Source organism: Athene noctua, chromosome 1 (assembly GCF_965140245.1).
Source record: "Athene noctua chromosome 1, bAthNoc1.hap1.1, whole genome shotgun sequence".
NCBI classification, from domain to species: domain Eukaryota; kingdom Metazoa; phylum Chordata; class Aves; order Strigiformes; family Strigidae; genus Athene; species Athene noctua.
In genome coordinates this window covers 183,169,835-183,190,929 of record NC_134037.1, presented here as the reverse complement: position 1 = coordinate 183,190,929, position 21,095 = coordinate 183,169,835, and the positions used below count along the sequence as shown (strand labels likewise).

Genomic DNA, 21,095 nt, shown 5'->3' with positions numbered 1-21,095 from the left:
CAAAGCAGAGATAAGCAGTGTCTCAAAAGACCTAATTTTCTTTAGCCACAGCCTAATGGCTTTTGCAGGAGACCATTAGCTGGAAAAAAAAAATCCTGTAAGAGACTGAAAGGGACAGACTGGGGAAGAAAACACAGAGGGGCAAGAATGACAAGGAAAGAATTAGGGGAAGTTTCCAGCAGATTGAAGGGGGCATCACTAGCAACCTGCAACCTGAGAGAAGATGGAGGAGTTTCCTAAGATACAGAATCAAGGCAGGCTGAGATAGTGACAAATACTGAGTATCCCACTAGAGACAAGACAAAATAGTATATGAAACTTTGGAGAAAGCAAAGGGACACTGGTGTAAAGCAAAGAACAAAACAGAGAAGCAAAGCTTACAAAAAGAAGATGAAAATCAATGTAAGACCATATGAAATTAATTGAAATTCATCTAGAAAGCAAAACAGTTATGATTTCCCCTAAGGGATTAATATCTCTGTTTCTCTTGATACAAGTTCACATGCAAAGACTATTTATTATTGTTGCCTAAAAATTCCAGTAAAGTACAAGTATTCTGAAGTCTAAAGCATCCATGGGAAATTTTTCTTCCTGACAGTTAAAATCAACCAAATTGGTACATTTCAAGTATCATAACATGACGAAAAAGAACAGCATGAGGAGTCTCAGGTATTTTTTTTCCATCACTTTTATTCTACCATCAAAGACATGTAACATGACTGAAAAACATTCTCTGAAAAACAACCGAGTTAAGAATTTTTTTGGGCCCCACAGGGATTCCCAGCAACTCAGAGCTGTTTGTGGAATGCAGCCACCCTGGGAGGCTTCATCTTTTCACTGAGCAGGAGCAAAGGGATCCCATCAGATACTAGCTGTTCATAGATAATATTACTTGCAATAGGAACAATCAGAAAATGATCTCCCAAGAGAAGTATCGTGCCATTAACTTAAGTGAATCTGCATGTTACCATATGTTAAAGAATGGAAAATTTCCATGGAATTTAAAAACCTAGGGCTTAAAGTCCAGTTAGATCCCCATAAACTGATCAAGTCCTTGGTTAATAAAGAGAGAGAAATGATTTTGAAGGCCTCTAAGGTATGAATCACTCCCCTGCAGCTGAGAAAGACAGGAACCCACAGTTACAGCAAATACCAAGAGCCCAACTGGAACATACTGCTTTGAAAGAGGCAATTAACAGACCTTGGCTGCAAGGTCAGCCACACTCCTGGTTCCTCCCATTGTACAGGCTCCCCTCCCAAACCTTCCCCAACTACGTGGGCAGCCCAGAAGACAGTGATGGTCCATGGAAATGCAACATCTCTATGAAGAGAACCATTGGTAAGGTCAGGTCCATGGAGATTTCTAGACACAGGCTCTTATTTAACATGACTTAGTCTTATATTTTTATGTCTGTGCAATGAATGTTATTTTAGGCCCAAGTGATCTTCTCCTTAAGTTAATGGATATGCACATACCATGATCAAAAAGCATGCCTGCTATTACTATTGGATCACATTTTCTCTCACATCTACTTATGCAAAGCATGAACCCAGACCAAGTTGAGCATGGCACCAGGGAAAAACAATTTTAACGGTAAAGAGTAAATGGAGCAGGCAGAAGAGATCAAAACCAAAGATCAAGGATGAGGAATGAACAGGAAACTCACACCTTTAGGTGGAATTCCCCCAGGCCTGGTGAATGCTGAGGGGTGTGGATCAAGCTCTCCTTGATCATTTTTTGCAAAGACAGGTGAGGTACTTGTTCCTTTCCCAAGCAGCCCAGGATGGACCCAGCTACTTAAAGGGTGTCTTTCTTTACCCTCTTCCACTGATACTCAGGCAAGATAAAACTGATAGTGCTCAAGCACTCACAAAATAAAATGAGTCTTCCAGAAAAGCAATGGGGAAGGAGGAAAAGTTAGTTGACATTACAACTCAAAACCAGAACAAGACAGGTAAATTAATATGTTAATTCCTCCTCAGTACAGGGCAAGATGTATCTAATAATACTCCCACTCGGTTATCAAATTTTTCCTCTTCTGATGCCTCACTGAGTTCCCTAATAAACATACACCTTTCTCACCAGAATATGGATAAATTACCTCAGTAATGTTTTCTGGCTTGATGTAATATGCTAATCTATAATGATAACAGAAATGTACATATCACTGTCATCTTCAAAGCACTGCACAAATATTAATTAACTGATCGATGAACACTGCACCAGACAGTGCTAACACGAGATTAATGTATTCATAGGTATGCAGGCGGCTAATGTTTATGGCCACCGTTTTAGTTCTGTGCCCGATTTCACCTTCCAAGAAAGGTTGCTCCCTTAAGGCAGGTCATCCGTCTGCCTGCAAGGGAAGGGTGAGAACCAGGAAACAGCGGCTGACTCAGCGCCAGACCCCTCCTGACAGTGGAAAAAGCCGCTTCAGAAAAGCCTGGAATGGTCCCAAAACCTCCTTGCCTCCTGACCCAAGCGAAGAGAGAGAGAAAACTTCACAACTTAGGCGGAATAATGCTGGAAGTGGCTGACATTTCAAGGAATAGCATACTAAATTGGAAAAGTAAACCTTGGGACACAAAGCAGGTGTGAGGCAACTCTGTGATTGTGGTGCTTAAAATTTATTTTGCCGTAAACTGTCTTCCAGGCATCCACAGAAAGTGTGGAGACCGACAGGTGCACACCCAAGAGCTCCCCTCCCAAGTCATCCACTATCCCATGTGTTCAGGCTGTCAGAGCTGAGGAAAGCCATTACCCATGCCACCACCTCAGCCAATGTGACAGATTTGTTATTATTATGTGAACCTGATAATCTGGGTGACAGATCGTGAAATATAACAGATATAGGCATTGTAGCACATTGAGTACAGCGTAGTACATTGTATCTCTATAGGTAAACAGCTCCTTTTATTACATCCCTGTGAGCACATCTACAGCCTGAGGTGGATGATCTATCTGCAAGTGACCAAAATCTTAAACCATGAGGGACCGTGTTAACAAGCCTCTAGATTGACATCATGCATAGCAAATGAAGATTTTCTCCATAATCCCATTAACCGACAGATTTTCAGTTTAGCTTTCTCCAGCCTGCCACAGCCATTTTCTGTTTTAAACTACAACTTGCCTACCCATTTCTGAGGTCCAATCTGAACAGGCAGGCCACTCCACTGCCAAACAGGTGTTTTGCAATGGCAAGATAACTGCATGGGATTATTATCGTGCTGTAAAATTTTAGTCAGTGAAAGCTCCTGCAGCCTTAACTACCAGAAGAATCCTTCAGTTTCTGTTCAACATTGATCTCCTATATAACATACCCATTAGCAGAGTTTAGTCATCAGCAAATGGTACAGTTTAATTTGGTCTAAAGATAAGCTAAAGAAGTTAGGTGGGATGGCCATCACCATGAAGGATACACTGTTACTCTTTGGAAAAAAACTGATAACACAGACCTGGGCATCTTGGTACAACCATGTCCCCCAAATTGCTTTTGTTTCCAGGTGGAGGTGCTCTGTGTTGCACATGCTGAGAAGAGAGGGCAAGTCTTTGATCATCGTATCTCCCAGCTTTTCTTCCTCCAGCCCACGAGGACAACTGCTTGCTAAGGGAACCTGTACTCTCAACAGCATAACTTTCCTGCTTTAGAAAGAGGGCAGCCTTGAATTAGTTTTGACCCACACCTCTAAGAAGAAGAACCTCATAGCAAGTAACAAACGCTTTTCCACAGCCTCCCTTGCTTCTGCAGAAAAAGCAACACCCTGGCAGTATGGAAGCCCTCAAAAGCTGAGAGCCACTACACTCTGGTACAGCCCAGCTTGATTTACACTTCTTAAGAAATTACCACCCAAATCAATCACGTCAGTTTGCAACAGTGTCATTATTTCTGAAAAAAGTAAGTATTCTGACAATGCATCAGAATTCGGCTTTGCCTACTCAGATACTCAGTGGCAAACACATTTAGGAATAAGTAAAAAAATGGTTGTTATTTTTCCATAACTTGTGTTAGGAGGTTTGCATTTTCAAATTTAGGTGGCAGAAGCTGGGTCTGTTCATCAGTGAGCTTTAAAAGTACAATTGATGCTCCTCTCCTTATTTTGGTCTACCTGGTTTTGCCAATAGACTTCCCAGTGAGTGAGTGTAAACTCCAGCTTCTAACAGAGATGAGAAGATATGTAACCACCTAGGTGGCACACACAGCAGTGGAAGCTATGGAAATTCTTTCACTTTGAGACTTCGCATGTACACAGTCCGGACATTTCGACCCCGCAGCACAGGCAAGGTGACAGCGAGGAACCCACTGCTGAGCCACGCTGCACGGGAACAGCAGAAAGGCAAAACAGGATCAAAGACTTGTCAGACCCGTGAACGTAAATAATCACTGCTATAAAGAAGTAACAGCCCCTACACAAGTGCTGTTGTTACATGAATGCTAAATACACCTCCTTGTAAAACTGCACGTAACTATCAATATTCCTGGCCACATCAATCATATAAATGCTTAGAAACAAAGGCCAGGCCTCACTGAAAACTCTCCAAATGTCTTTGGGTTAAGAAACACTGCAGCCCTTTGAGATGCGAGTTGGACTTGCATTCAACAGGGATATCATATATCAAAGAGAACTTCTTCCTTTAAAGAGCTGAGTGTCTTTCTTCAAAAGCTACCAGAACTTCTTTCCATTTTTTTTTTTTTTGGCAGTCTCACATTACCAAAAGTTATCATATGCAGACATTAGGCAACAGAGGTAACACTCCATAATAACTCTCCATATACTGGACCACGTCCTGGATAACAAGACGTACTGCAACTGGTCCAAATAGGGCGGGATCTGTCAAAAGTTTCACTCTCAGGCTATGACCACAGCTGATTCAACAAATTCAAGACCAACTCCTTTTAGCAGAGCATCAATTATTCTATAACAAAAGTCAACATATCTCAGTCACCCCTTATCTGCAGCTAACTCTTTAACTACACTCTTATGTAAGGCTACAGCTTATTCACTGACTTGTCAGCTTTCACATGCTACATAAGAGCTTCTTCCAGCAGCTCCAGCGATACAGTGCCGTGCTCTGGCATCCCACACTGCATTCCCACGTACCAGGTAATCCCCAGACATCTCCACAGGAGCCCCCATGCAGGAGAGTGGCCGCAGCATGACCCCAACGCTGCCATCTTCATGTGATGTGATCAACAGATGCTCAAGGGAGTCCTCAGGGAAAGCACATCCTCATTGAAGCAGCCTCACAGAATCACAGAATCATCTAGGTTGGAAAAGACCTTGAAGATCATCCAGTCCAACCATTAACCTCACATTAACAGTTCTCAACTACACCATATCCCTCAGCGCTATGTCGTCTCTACTCTTAAACACCTCCAGGGATGGGGACTCCACCACCTCCCTGGGCAGCCCATTCCAATGCCTAACAACCTGTTCCGTAAAGAAATGATTCCCAATATCCAGTCTAAACCTTCCCTGGTGCAACTTGAGGCCGTTACCTCTTGTCCTATGGCTTATTATATTTGGTTAAAGAGACTCATCCCCAGTTCACGGCGCAACCTCTCCACTAGCCACAAGATAAGGAGCCCACGAAATCTCATTCCTTAGGTAAGGGAGCCTGTTAGGAATGGGTCATACTAACCAGCATTTGTCTGGGAGAAGCCATCCACAGTCTGCAGAGCACCCCCTCCATGCCTCTCTGAGCCTTCTCAGATTGTCAGCGTTTGCACTGACGCCTTGAGCATCGCCTCCCTGACTGCTCGCTCAGCTCCCTCCCTCTCCTGTCTGTTGAGAGTTTAACATCTGTCTTTGATGTTAGGCTCAGCCTTGGACAGGGTAGCCTACACAGAGCCAGCCAGGTGATGTCTCTCCCAGTTGATGCTGTTATGTTCACTGCTATGGAGCTGGGTCTTACAGCCTGCACATACTCTCACTGATTTGTTGGTTTTTTGGTGGTTTTTTTGTTTCTTTTAATTGTAACAACCATTTTACCCTTCAGTTTAAATCTGTGCATTTAAGGATACAGTAACACTAAACTACAGCATGGAAACCCAGTCACGCCTACAGTTTTATAAATCTCTCCAGAGGAATCACATGAACTTGTTAACTGAGTAAAATCAGTACAAACTAAATCAGATTTTCCTTCTACCTTATAAAAATCTAGTGGTGCCTCACGTGACCTCATGCGCCTACCTTATGGAAAGAAAAATATTACTAACATACACTTCAAAACACTGGAGAAAAAAGCCATCTTATCATAACAAGGTGAATCCAAGCCAGGTCAGCTTCCCTTTCAAAGACACAGAATTTTGCTCACTAAATTTAACGGACATTTCTGCATATGGAGCCTCCTATCACTAACAGCTAAGCACCTGTTTTCATTGAAGAACCATGGAGAACCATTTGCTGGAAAACACAGATCCATTTTGTCCAGTTTCCTAAATGATAGTTTTCTGTCTTTAAAAATGCTGACGATGAAGACAGGAGTGCTGCTTTTTGACACTGAAATACTATCATCAATTGCATAAACTGGGTTTCAGTTCAACTCCTTTGGTCTCCAGTTCCAACAGTATGAAGGCAGAAAAATCTTTGGTTTAGTGCTACTTTTAAAATACTTCATAGTAGACGTTTCTAGCCATTTAGCAAGAATTCACTTTCAAGACAACTGTGAATAACTTCTCATTTTTGATCTGGTGAAGAAAAATGTAGAGTGAGAATACTGCTTGTCCTTTATGTTTCATAGGGCAAAAATCCATATGCAATATTCATGCAATTAAAGTGGGTAAGAGCTCTCTGAATATCCTCATATATTTCTGTCTCAGTATTCCTACATTTTTTACTGATGCCAGTGATGACAGGTTAGTCTGATGAACTGCAAGTAACTTCCTTTTGCTTTCAGATTACCCCAACATTTCTTCAGGTGAGAAACTTCAGTTCACCTAAAGAAAATTCTGAAGTGATTGGCTAAATAAGACACTAAAATACTCCAATCACTCAGTAAATCTCAAAGTTTAGTTGTTCAGACCATTTACAAATGTGTGCTGCATGCCTAGAGCTGTTGTCACCATTACCACATATCAGCCAAGTGTCCAAGAATCAGAAGCCCAAGAATTGTATCAAAAAGCAACAACATGCCTGGTTTTGGAAAAAATCAAGTAAATACCTGCATGTTCTCTCATGCCAAAACATAATCCACAGTATTAAGTGGGAGGCTGATCTGAAACATGGTTAAATACAGCTGAGGGGAGACACCATTACCTTCAAAGGTATGGGAGATTCACATACTGTGTTTGTAATCACTCCCTGACCATCACATTATCTCAACAACTTTTTGCCTATTTCAAAACAATGGAAGCATAAAAATGTTAGCATTTTCTGTTACATATCCTTCTTCATGTCACAGGTGCCCTTATGTGTTTCCTAGGAAAACAAGCATCTTCCTTTCCCCTACACATTAATTCAGTGGCGCTGAAAGATTTCAATTTTGTGTGATTTAAAGAGCAGAAACAATGCAAAGTACAAGATGTTCTGGTGGTGTCCCTCTACTAATGCAGCACTATTTGCTAGTCATGGGAAGCTGGACAAAGGCAGTCAGATGCAGTGGAAGGGATGAGAGCCAGCCTGGAAGAAGTCAAGATGGAACTGAAGAAAAATAACTTTGAGTAGCTGAATCAATGAATACGACATGAAAACAAGGAGGAACATGGGAAGCAGTTGGAATAGCACAGAGAATCAAGGGTGCAACATGCTTAAGATGAGAGAGATGAAAGCAGGCTTGTATCACTATGGGGAAGACAGAGAGATGTAAAGGAGAATCTTGGAGCAGGGTGACTCCGAGGGAGCCTGAAGGAGTGAGCATAAAAGATCTGGAGATGGGGTTGTGTCACTGGGGCAAGTGAATGAGGGAAAAAAAAAAAACCACACAACAACAACAACAAAAAACCCAAAGAGCTTCCTGAATGACTGGGGAAGGATACAGGAGGAGAGGGTTGTAGGAGGAAAAGAAGAACAGACAGGACGCTATGGGGAAGAAGACATTCATGTCACAGATTTCAAATGTTGCAAATTTCTCTTGGAATAAGCGCTGGTCACTAACACAGGGATATCTAAACAGAGAACCTTCTGTCAGTCTTCCTTTTCCTTCAAATACTTGTTATCTCTCTCATCTCACACGAATACACAAAATGCCTTACTGAATAGCAAGAAGGTAGCAACTAGTCCTCTACTGTGTTTAAAAATGCATAAAATTGGTAGCAAATGTTTTATTACTTTCTCATCCGTGCAAAAAAATGTGCATGCTTCATGCACTGCTTCTCAGCAACTCAAGAACAGTGAACTTATTCCAGTTAAATACCTCAGTGTCATTCACTTGAAAACTGGCTCTTAGTTCAGTCATAATTTTTAATAAGTACACAGTGTATAATTGTCATGAATTGTATCAAAGATAACTTCTTTACACAGGATTCAAACCTACAAACCTGGGAGCTCTGGTTATGACTTGTTAATACTCAAAATATTAGCAAGGACATCTGTAACATAAATCTTACTTCTAAAGAGCTAGGTAAACATGTCTGGTTCATGAAAACAGGGCTTTAAAACTGGTGTAAAAATTGCAAAACCTTACATTTAAGATTCCATAACTGTTCATAGTTATGTTTCATTTTAAAAAGATGCTTAATGGCTTAATAGCTAGTCTTTAATTAAAATCAGTAACCTTGACTCAGAATTAATTAATTCTTATCTTACATAGAGAACCCATGGGGCAGGCAAAGTGCTTATATAACTGACCTAAGCCTAAGACTTCCAGCGAGATTTCAAAAAAAACAGAGTATTAGCCAAACTGTCTTCCCCTGAAATTCAGCTGTAAAGTGTCCCCAAATTTCACTAGTAAAACTGAAACCACCATTAGAATTAAATATGTAACCTTAAACTAGTGAGTGAAAGCTCAGGTTAAGATATATTTTTGTATCATTCCTCTAGTATGTTAGCAGCCAGCCGGGTCCTAAAAAATTCTGAGGGTTAATTCTCTCCCTGGACAGCAGTTACTGGAGCGCATCTATGCCAGACCTGGTTCTGCAACACTGGCATGGGGAGGGCCAGCAAAATTCACGTCCTGCAAGTCTGCATCATCTTTCATTTGCTCTATCATACATCATCATTCCTACAATAAAAAAAAAAAAAAACAAAAAAAACCCCAACACTAACCTCCATGGTAACCAAAGAGAGTTTAAAAAACTTTGCAAAAAATTAATCATGGTGGGGAGGAAGGCAGAAGAAAAGAAAGGAAGCTATGAGATGAAGAAGGCTCAGCCCTGTGACATCCACATCTAACAAAATTTCTTCAGGCAGAACAAGGAATGCATTTGTCCCTTGAAAAGTATACTTTTCAGAGGTGCTTGAATCCTTGCTTTCCTATATGTAAATAATTTCTTCTCTGCTGTCTCCATAAAGATCATGCAGTCTCGCAAATGCGGCTGAGCTGGGCAAACGAAGAGCCATTTCTCAGCCGAACTCATAAATTACTTATTGTTTTAATATACTGGAAAATTGGCAGGAAGCGGGGGAAGGTACGTCAGTTACACAAGACTTTATACCATCACTTATCCTTGCCTTCCATTAAAAAAACGTTAGTTGCTGTAGCAACTGTCAAACCACACTCTGGTTCCTCTTCCTCCAAGATACAGAACTTCTCCAAAACACTCACATACAATGCAGTCCTCCCCCATCTGAAGGACAGGTTTCTGGCATTTTCGTGTTGTTTAAAAAAAGAAAGAGTCTCTCCAAGGGGCTGACAAATTCTTTGCAGGACTTTTGCTCTGAGGTACACTTCTGTAGAGACAGTTACTTGAAATCCTTAATTTTCTTTTTCTTCCCTGCCTTTACCTCTTTTTTCTTTTTTCCCCTCTTCCTTTTTTCCCTTCTTTCTCTGCATTATCGAGAACATTAACTCCATGCAGCATATTTCATCACTACATCTTGCAGCATTAAGCAAAATGCCTACAGATCTGTCAGATGTCACTCCCTCTCTCATTCCTTCCTTCACGGAAAAGACACACGCAATAGGGACATCACACACGTTGCACCATCAAGTCAAAGACAGGTCTCCTATCCAACACTTAAAGAGACAACCCCTCTCCACAACCTTCGCTTCTCAGTCATTCCTGCTCCGTCACCAAGGAGAACAAGCCTCCTTTGAATTGGCTGAAATTCTCCTACACTGGACAGATTTGAATAGGCTACCAAAAAAAAGAAAGAAACCATTAGCATAAAGACACCCCTTGAGAAAGCTCTGTCAGAAACAGTACAAATCATGTACTACTGAAGAAAATCTCATGAGAAAGTGAAAATCTATTCCTCTCCTTTGTGCAGCATGCCAATATTAATGATAAGCAAAGATCCCTGGGAAGCTCTTACATGCTCAAGGACACTACTCAGGGCAGGATGTTTGTACAGTAGAAGAGAGGTCCTATCCACCTTATTACAATCCCTCAACCTCCAGCAGCTCCATTTAATTTCTAACCAGAATTTGATGCTTATAATATTTTCACGCCAAAATATTTTTGGTTTTAGAAACTATTAACGCAAACAAATCTGTTCTCATACTTAATGGAATTATTATTTTTAGTTGCCATCTAGAAAAGAGAGCATCATAGTATTGCACAGATTGTATTCAGGAATATATACAAATTCTACTCTTCTAAAACAATTTCAGACTTGGATATACTTACCTTTTCCTATCATAGTAGTTTTACCATAATTTTCCTGTGAAGTGTCTTGCAAACTGGAGGATTAATGGTTCCACATAAAATTATTTTTGCTTCTTCTAAAAAGATCCGACCTACCCAGTCAGTTCCCCTTGCAGTTCATTTCTTCAGTGCCATAAGCATCACTTCTGTTCCTTTCTGCCAATCAGTTTTTTCTCTGACAGTGCAAAAATGAACCGAAAATGTAAATGTACTTATTGTGCCTACAGCAGTAGAAAGCACTTAGGCAACTATGGGAGAAAGGGTTAGCATGTGTGTCCATACAAAATTAATTGCAAAGTAATATGCACAAGCATACTCTGAAACCAGCTTTCTGTGAGCGTTTACAGTGGAAACAGCTGCATACTGGCCCAGCTACATAGCATAAACAAGGTCACTTGACTCCTGGGAGCAGTGACACAAAACCACCAGTTCGAACTGCAAACATTGAACCAATCTGTTCCCCAAGTTCACAGCAATGACTCCCTGCAATTAAGTGAGGAGCGCTGAGGGATGTTGCTACTCACTCCCAGCTCTGCCCACTAAGAACAGCAGCTGAAAGCAGGTATGAAAGCACTTAAGAGATTGTGGGGCTGTTCTCATACACCGGTTCTTGTGGTCTCTCTCTTTTGCATCTTGTGTCTGAGCTGACACTCTAAGCAGCTTTGTTTTCCTGTGCTCAGTCTTCCTTTCACACTTCTACTGCCACTCTCTTTCATCACATCCCTTATTTCTACTGTACACCATAATTTATCCAGACCCATGCTCTTGTATGACAAAGCCTCAGGCTGCTATTCTAATGAACGCTCCTGAATTAAGTGCAAGATACCATTTGCTTTTTACCACCACTTAGCATCTGTAGATCTTCTGCACAGAATGAAGAAACACATGGCAGGCAGCAGCTCGAGGCCACCTTGTCACATTTTGAACGTCAGACCTAGGGCTGAAACAAAGAACTGCAAAGCTATAAACACGGGCTGCTGGAATTTGTACTAAGGCTCTCAAAACAGAACTGTGAGAATTACATCCAAAAAAGGGCCTCATTAACTGTAGTGTGCCTAGCTATAAAGCAAAGCAAGCAATTCCATCCCGTTAATTCACCAGCTAAGATCAGTCAGGAGTCTTGCCAGGTTATCTTCATCCTAAACATGAAAAATTTCCATGTTGTTACAAAGCCATACACAGATACGCTTTCACAGATGTGGGTGGACTGGATTGAGAAGTTATTGACCCTAAAAATTCATTACCACTTTAGAGCTGGCAAATCACAGTTGAGCTACCCGTTATTTAACATCTATGCTTCTTTCTTCAGTTGATTCAAGTCACCTCATTGACCTACATTAAAATACAAAGGAAAGCATTCACGCTACACATTATGATGTGTTGTATACAGCAGCCATAAAGCATGGGTCATACAGCTGGAGGCAGGTACTAAACTCCTCCAACAGAATGTGCAAACATGCACCTTCTGTGCTAGAATGATATATGTGCTGATAACCGCCTGGATCCCTTCTGCCTTTGTATTCACCTTCCATCTTCGTTTGTCTGTGACTCACCTTGAATATGTTTGTGAAAAATGACTTTCAGAGTGTTGCTCACTGATTACTTGCACATATTTTCAAGTTTCAGCCCTGGGAGAAGCTTACGTGCACTGTACGCTCACAAGAGACACAACCACAAATCACAAATTATGCATGCTACATAGACAGAGGCAGTTCACCATAATTTGCCTAAAACCAAGAATTACAGGAAGATGTGTTCTCCTTGCCACAGCCATACAAAACGGGAAAGGTCTTTGCTTATCAGTGTTCAGCACCTCCTGCTGGTTATTATGCCTTCACCTCAAGAGTGGGATATTGATTACGATGTGAGCATTTGCGTGTTACTTAAGCTGCCCTGAGTGACAATTCTTGCAGTGGTTTATACCTCTAGCTCACACCTAGACAGCACAGAATGCATTTGGGACTCCCACACATTCTAAGAAAAAAAACAAAACCAAACCAGTGACACATAGCTAGTATTACAGCCATTTTCACTTTTTTCTTAATTATCCCTATACAAAATTTCCAGATTACAAAAACATCTTCAAATATAGCACTTTAAATATGATAGCCAGCTGACAGAACGAACCATTGAGCAAGAGGCTAATTAATATTCCCTTAAATACTTTCTATATTATCTACAGCTTTAGGTTTCACGTTGCACTACGAGTGGTACCACCCATTTTTGCTGTTCCAATAGTATCTTCTGTTGTAAACTTATCTCACTTTCAGTACCACACGTATTTCATCTGAATTCTTTTCTTCTAGAATAATAGTAACGTACAACAAGTAGCTTTGCTTCATCAAAATTACAGCATTTTACTAAAAGTTACTGTAAAGGGACACATGTTCAAGCCAAGTTTTACCCACATATAAAGAAAGTGACACTTTAAAATCAGAAATTATAAAATGTGGAAAAAGAACTATCTAACTTGGCTACAGAGGTAGATTTTAAAATACTTCTCTTTAACAATTTTTATAACTCTAGATTTTTAATTTGTGAGACATTATCTTAGTCTGCCTGTAAATAATGACGTGAACCTGTACTTTATAACAAGCAAATATTTGATAACATTTTCTTCTCAGTTCTGCTTTAGCTACAAACCGAAAAGGGCCTCTTATCCCACATATCCCACTCCTGGAGCTGATTACTAGAAGCTCAGCTCCCTTTGGATGAAAAAACCCAGGGAGAGAGAAAGAAGTTCATGTCCATTTCCTGAGACAGGAAGCCTGAATGCATATGGTCTGACAGAAGGAGTAAAAAAAAACCCTCAAATGTTTGAGCCTAGTAGCTTAGCTACTTCTGAATATGCACCAGGATACAGCAAGTTCCTCCTCCCAAAAAAAGCATGATGAGTCATACACTATAGCATGGGTCCTTAGGTTATTCTTTTGTTTTTTGGTGGGTTTTTTTTTTTTAATTTCTAAACAAAAAGTTTTATAGCATTAAAGAGACGTAAGCAGCTTCAGGATAGGGCAAGGAAATGTTAGAAAGCTTAAACCAGGAAGGATTTTTCCATATGACCACCTGAGATGGTACCAAAAAAGCAAAGCAAGTCAATGTCTTGAGAATGATTTTTTTTATTCTTTTATTCTTTGGATTTTCATTCTTTCCATTCACATGAGGATCTATTGCTCTGTAAAGGTGATGCATTGCAATTGTACAAATAGGTTCTACTCCATCTCCTTCAGAGGCAGCTTATAAAAAAAGAAAAAAACAACACACACACCCCCACTTGAAAATTTTTATAGTACAGAATACCATTTCAAACCAAAGACAGCATTTTTGTAGTTGCAAGCAGAGTAGCATGCATATGAAGTCTGACAGACATCCTCTTGCAGATGTCAACTACCATTAGAATATTGAAGAATTTATCAGGAACTTCCAGAAAAAGTAAAGTAAAACCCTGTATTTCAACAAAGTGCAGTACAATCACATTTTAATAATAAAGTCAACATTATGATGGAGGAAAGCACTACGAGACTGGAAGATCTTGAATATTTACTGAAGAACTGAAGAACAATAATGGTGAAATAAGTCAATTTAGAGGAAGGAACACAGCTCTGAGCTATAGTTAGGATGTAACTATAATATCAGTTCCCAAAATATCAGTCTTAATCAACTGGGAATCAATCAGGGAATTTCTTCAGTCAAATTTAATCTGATACTGTGAGAAGACAGAAGGCTGACTATAGCTTCCATTATATCATGACATATATGTATGGATTTGCTCTTGTCTGTAACTGTACATAAGAGCAGGGAAGCTCAAGCTGCAATAGCCCAGATCCAGTCTGCCCAAACACTTGTATGGATTACTTGCCCTCTTTTTTTCCTGCCACTCTGTCTTCTAGAGGCTTCACAGTCCCTTCCCAGCCACACGGCTGGAAGGACACCTCTTACATGACAGAGTACCAGCTTCCTCCCCATCAATTCCGTAGCACACATCAGCTCAGGTAAGTGCACTGGAGCACCTGTGACCACTGGGTCACAAAGTAAGGGCTGCCTCAGCATCCATCCCATCCTACAGCTAGGCATGTTCCTGTCCCATGACCAAGATGTCGGTGTCCTCCACTGAATCACTAGGTATTTACCCACAGAAAAATGCCTACACTTTGTTACTGTGATGGAAATGGACGCAATGGAAAACTCCATAATAAGCCCTGGAAAAGACAAAAGATCAGGCACAACTAAGTTAGAGAGCCTGAATCTGGTGGTAAATAGCTTGACAGTTACAAGGAGAAAGGGCAGAGAGGACAGCAAGCTTGGAAGAGAAGGAGGAGGAATGGTCTTAGAGACATTTCTGAACTCGGTTTGACTGACAACACATTCCACTAAAAGGAAAATACAGCTTATAAAAAAGGGAAAATATCTCACTGTCTTTTACAGAACTTGACTATCAAGAATGTTACTCAGTAATTAACACTGCTACTTGGCTACCCGAATGCAGTATCTGACCAGTGGAGAAAACATCCAGGTGAGCAATGTGGGCAATTAGAAATTAACAACTTACAAGCAATCTTGAGATATTCAAGTATGATTAGCATTTGTTAAACATGAAAGGAAAAAGAAAGGTGAAACAGCATCATCACTATACTAACATATAATTAATATCAAGCTGTGATGTCACTTGTGATGTCAAGATGTGGACTCCTATTCACATATGCACTAAGAAACTGTAACGTATTCTGAGTTTTGTCCACTGAGTTTTCTTCCAGCGTTCAGAGAGGAAATGACTTCATCAAATGCTCTTAACTAAGCATCATTCCAGCAGTCTTAAATTCACTGTGAAACTAGATATGATACATAAGTCCTGCCTTTCTTTAAGTGAACCTCAGAAGAAATATATTGTAAATAAAATTCAATAGAAACTTACCAGTCAGATGCATGTATATTGATTGCCCTATCTTGACAGCACATGCACACGGATAAGCACCAGAGCGTCAGAAAAATAGCTGCTTGTGAGAAATGAGCCACAAGCTTATTTCCAGAAATAATGTTATTTTAAAAACTTAAGCAAAACTGCTATTTCAGTTGCTTGTCTGTAATCAAGTCACCCTGAACTGACACTGAATTAACTCACAATGAACATCTTTACAAAAATTAGGTTTTGCTAAATTATGTATACGTAGCATGCTATATAAAATATATCTGCAAATGTTTGAAGAAGTAATATTTTTCCGGTCATTCCGTTTCCTTCTGGACTCTTAGCTGCTGCTGGCATTTACTGCTCTTCCATGATTCAAGTGCTATTATAGTTACCAATTGAATTACTACTATGGATCAGGTCATTACAAGTGGGTTGTCCAGATGCTTAGCAATAATGGTAGTAGTAATAACAGTCTCTGCTGCAAGGAATTTGGACATTGAATTACTTGAACGTGTCCAAAGAAAGGCAACAAAGCTGGTGCAGGGTCTGGAGCACAGGTCGTACGAGGAGCGGCTGAGGGAACTGGGGGTGTTTAGTCTGGAGCTGAGGGGAGACCTCATCACCCTCTACAGCTACCTGAAAGGAGGCTGCAGAGAGCTGGGGATGGTCTCTTTAACCAAGTAATAAGTGACAGAACAAGAGGTAATGGCCTCAAGTTGTGCCCAGGAAGGTTTAGACTGGATATTAGGAAGCATTTCTTTACAGAACGGGTTTTTAGGTGTTGGAATGGACTGTCCAGGAAGGTGGTGGAGTCCCCATCCCTGGAGGTGTTTTAAGAGTCAGGTTGACATACTGCTTAGTTGAAAATGGTCAATGTTAGGTTAAGGGTTGGACGAGATAATTTTAAAGATCTTTTCCAACCTAGATGAATCTGTGATTCTGTGAATAAAATAAAATAAAATTTTAGAGCATTTTTCACATCTGGATAATGACATGCCATGAGCTTCTATGCAAAACACACTAATCTCAGAAGCCTCAAAGCAGGCGAGTTCAGAGCCACACTAGCCTAGCATTATACCTGAGCTAAATTTCCTGTCTGAACATGACCAAATCTGTCAGAAACACCAGCAAAGACAGTTAGAGCAGAGTCTGGTCTGTCTGTAAACAACCCACCAGAGTAGGAACAAGAAAAGCAGCAGCCGCAGCTGGACACAGCTGAGCAGATGGGAGAGCAGAGGAAAAGATCAAGGCTGTACCAGCCAGTGTGACAAGGAAAGCTTAGGGGGTAAGGAAAGTGTTTTACTTATTGTGTCCCCAGCCAATACCATCTACCATTGCTTCCTTGTTCTATTCAGAACTGGATGATTACTGTCTCTTTGGTTAGATTTTCCATGCTAACACAAAATCAGCTCCAAGAGGTTTCTGAGTACCCAGAAAGCAGCAATCCACAGCTACTTCCAACCCGTTATCTCTGATGAAGCAACCCCATTTAATGAAAAGCTGTGGTGATGGTCTCAGATTACAACAGGGTGACATTTCTGAAAACGATTCACTCTTTTACTGTATCAGATTGTCTAAAAAGCTATTGTATTTCATAACCAACCTTTCATAGCCCTGAAGGTATGAACACATCTATACTTTCACACAGCAAATCTAGAATGCTCCAAAAAAAAAAAAAAAAAAAAAAAAAAAGGCAAAAAACAGAAGAAAGAAAAAAAAGAGAAAAAGTCAACAGTAGGGAAAAAGCATCTTTAGAAGAAAGAGAAGCAGGAACAAGATTTTCAGTGGTAACAGGAAAGAGCAGCCAAGAGGGAAACAGTGGGAAGAGCAGCAGCATCCTTCCAGCCATATTTCAGAGCCAGTGGGCAGATACACTGATGCCTACTGAGATACCTGCCTGTCCCACCATGTGTCTCTGACATGAAGGGTCTCACCTAACGGGTCAGGATGACAGTAAAACAAACAATTATTTCTCCTATGCCCATAGGAGAAATAATCAATCATTGGAATAATCAATAATTTTGATAATCAGTAATCAGAAATATGAACTAACTCGACTGCACAGTTGCGTTTTATCTTTGTGTCTCTGTATAAATTTTTAAAGTTAAATTGGGGGGAGGGATTTCACCTTAATACAAAACATCACGTAAAAGATTACTTTGGTAGTCAGCCTTCTGGACTGATTAAACTACATGCAAGTTTAATGTATAGCTCTTGAAGAGATGTGCTTTTACAACAGATCTATAAACATGCTTTGTAAAACATTTATGCGGGCTCAGCATGTGGGCAAATTCACAGACTTGCTAACTCTCTTCTTCCTGATGACCAATAACCAGAAGAGGAAAAAGAAGAGGAGATTCTTTTTAGAAGAATAGTCTAGACAGTTCAAAAATAGCCCCTGTGCCTTTGCCAGGTGCAAGGGAAACTGGAAAAATAGGAACTGTGGTGCTTACTAAAACCAGGGTGTTGTTTTGACTGTTTTTCATCCACCCTCAACCTTCTGGATTTCAGTAAGGAGATTCATACCCTTGCAGCTCAAAGAAGGCCACCTCATCCCAAGGCTTAACCGAGAAATACTGTTGACAGGCTTCCAGGTGGCCTTCATACAGTTCAAAATCCTGAACTTTAAGACTATTTGCAATGCAAAGTGGCAAGAGGTTTCAGAAGCCAAGATGTCTTCAGGGCTTTAACTCACCCTTCCTCCCTTGTTTGTTCCAATAAAAAATTCTTTTTGCTTGTTTGCTTGTTTATGACACATGCTTGCCCTGGAGAAGGAATTAAAGGTAGCAAGAGAAATTGCATTCCTTCTTTCCTGTCTTCACTTTTCAAAGAAAATGGCAGAGTTGTTTATTCTTCCAAGTCAATGTGCATGTTCTGTGGACTCAGGATGACATTCCCTCAGTGGAGACATGTGGAGTTAGATAACATCAATTTATGTTAAATAATCTTAAAATAGAAACACATGCAGTGTTGGTTTTAGACATACTAGATAGTGCTTTCACATAGTCTGGGTTTGCATTTTTGGTTGGTTTTGGTTTTTTTTTTTCAGTGCGTGGGAGATACATTACCTCATGTTTTAATGGATGTGGTCATTTTCTTTATGGCCAAGTTTACAGATACTTGCAGGTTCTTTTCCCACATTTGGGGACTCAAGATACTGGGTCAAGAGGAATCTGTAAAACCCTACTCTGTCAGTGAGCCTTCACAAACCTGAAGTGATCGAAACTGGAGAGAGCACAGGGAGAGCAAGGGCTACTGCAGGAAGATTTATCATACAATGATCTAGGACGCTAAACACTCTCATTCTCTAAACAGAATGCTAACGCCACACACACTCTGTATCATATAATAAAGTAAGGCTGTGGCCATCAAATCCTATTACAGCTAGACCAATTCGAATTTAGAATATTGAATTATAAATTACTATATGCTTAACACCACCAAACATCAAGTTTGTAAAAACTAAGTCCACTCTGCTCTTACTAGCAGCTATAAATACGCCATTAGAAAGTTAGCACTGTGAAGAGTCAAAGATGAACTGCTTCTTATCTTCCCGAAGTTTTAAGTTATGATACTGTAGATATGAAGACAGATCTGCAAGTCAAAACTGCTAAAGTTATCAAGCTGCTAAAGTTGAACTGCCGTAACCTGGATCTACTTGATGCTTCTCCTGTCATAGCCAGCATGCTGTTCAACTGCTCCTCTCCCAGCCTTCCAGCATGTTGTAAATTTGGCAAGTAGCTAAATAGTGAACAAAAGACACTATACAGAAGACAAAAAGAGATTATGCTTGAAAACACCAGTGCAACTAGAAACAGAGAAAGTGAGCCTAAATTTAACAGGGTAGGGTTTTGGCTTAGTTTGTGACTACTTTCCACTCCACCTACCCCCACCCTCTCCACCCCCCTTAAATTGATGGCATACATCAGCTACAACTTCTTCCCCAGGGCACACCATCACAGCCACTGTCAATCTCTGGCCTTAATTTCCCACAGCATACATGCAAGTCTCTAAACTCAAAAGCATTACAAGTGGGAAATGCTGGATGGAGTCCAGATATGATGATACAAGCTACAATTAAATTCTTGGCAATTTAACAAGTGACAACAACTACCTAAACATATTAAGAAACACCTTACAATACACATGCATTGAGGGACATTGTCTGAAAACTTTATAAACACCCACTTTCTTGTAATTTATATTCTCCAAAGAGCTACTGTTAATGGTTCCTGTAAAGCACTGCACATACAAACCAGATAAAATAAAATGCTGCAGTCAAAACTGATTTCCCCCCTTGCCCCCCTTAGAAGTAACTGTGCATACATTGCTGAACTGTTGTTAGATTTTGCAACACTGCTGGGAAGGAAGGAAAAGAATAGTACACTCAGAGAATCTTCCTCTTTTTACTACACCTATTTTAATAGTGTAAGGAAATAAGAGTGCCTATAGATATATTTGCTTAATTCAGAGAAGCTAGTGTTTTACTCTGTGTGATGAAATTCAAGCAAGCAGCAAAAGGAAACAACAGGAAATTACTGAACTGGAAAAAGTATTCCTGTTCCTCAAAAGAATATCTAACTCCATTTAAAAATTACAGCTGTCTGAGTTTCACTCTAACAAGCACAAAAAGTTATCTTAATGCAAGATTTACACTTTAAAAAAATAAGCAAATGTGGCTTATTGGCCTAAGACCTCTATCTGCTTGGCCTAGTGAGTGGAAATAACTATTATTTTCTAAACTGACAACAAACTTGGCACAGAACTTCATTTGTAAACTGTAAATCATCTCAATTGATTAAATCCTAACTTTCACCTAAGGTATCACACCACTGTATTTATTTAAACTGTTACATCATATAAGGAAACTCAGTGCAACAGAATTTTTGCAAAGCAGGCTTACAGAAATAACGTGAGGTAATAAACCTCAACCTCTAATGCTGAAGAGACTAAAGAATATCTTTCCAAGTCAGTAAGATTTTATACCAGACTTGCAAACTATCCCACAAGCACCAGGACTTCCTTTAAAAGTTGCTATTTGTCATTCAAATCTTAGCCTGCAGAGAAACATTTTATGTAAAATTAAACATTCTGGTATCACACTGACAAAGAAAATAAGAGAAAAAATGTTTTGGCCCTGCAATCTTCCCCATGATCCTGACCAGTTATTTATTCAGCCAAGCACATAATCTTATCAACCCCAATACTACTGCTGCACTTTTTTTGCTAGTTACCAGAGAAACTGCAGTTTGGCACCTAGTACACAGGTTTCAGAGACCAAAATTCCATGATGAGTATTACTGCTCAAAGATAAGAAATCACGATTTGCAACCACATTCAACTCCTCTGTCTTCCCACCAGGTGTTTGACTGGAGCAATTCAGCTGTGATGATGTCTTTCAGATCTGAGGTTTGCAGCAAGATGAAGAAGCCCCCTCCCACAAT

The 21,095-nt window shown here is 40.1% G+C and overlaps 1 protein-coding gene across 3 annotated transcripts in view; it reads right to left on the bottom strand.

The window, feature by feature from the left end:
• The window catches only part of ARHGAP6 (Rho GTPase activating protein 6), a 333,285-nt gene that overhangs the window by 99,139 nt on the left and 213,051 nt on the right, over positions 1 to 21,095 (bottom strand). The window contains exon 1 of one of the 3 annotated variants that reach the window (XM_074907278.1): positions 10,728 to 10,842. The exons of the other annotated variants lie outside the window; for them this stretch is intronic. The gene's annotated coding sequence lies outside the window, so the exon portion shown is untranslated. Of the gene's footprint in view, positions 1 to 10,727; positions 10,843 to 21,095 lie in introns of those variants that run through there. 3 annotated transcript variants of the gene reach the window in all.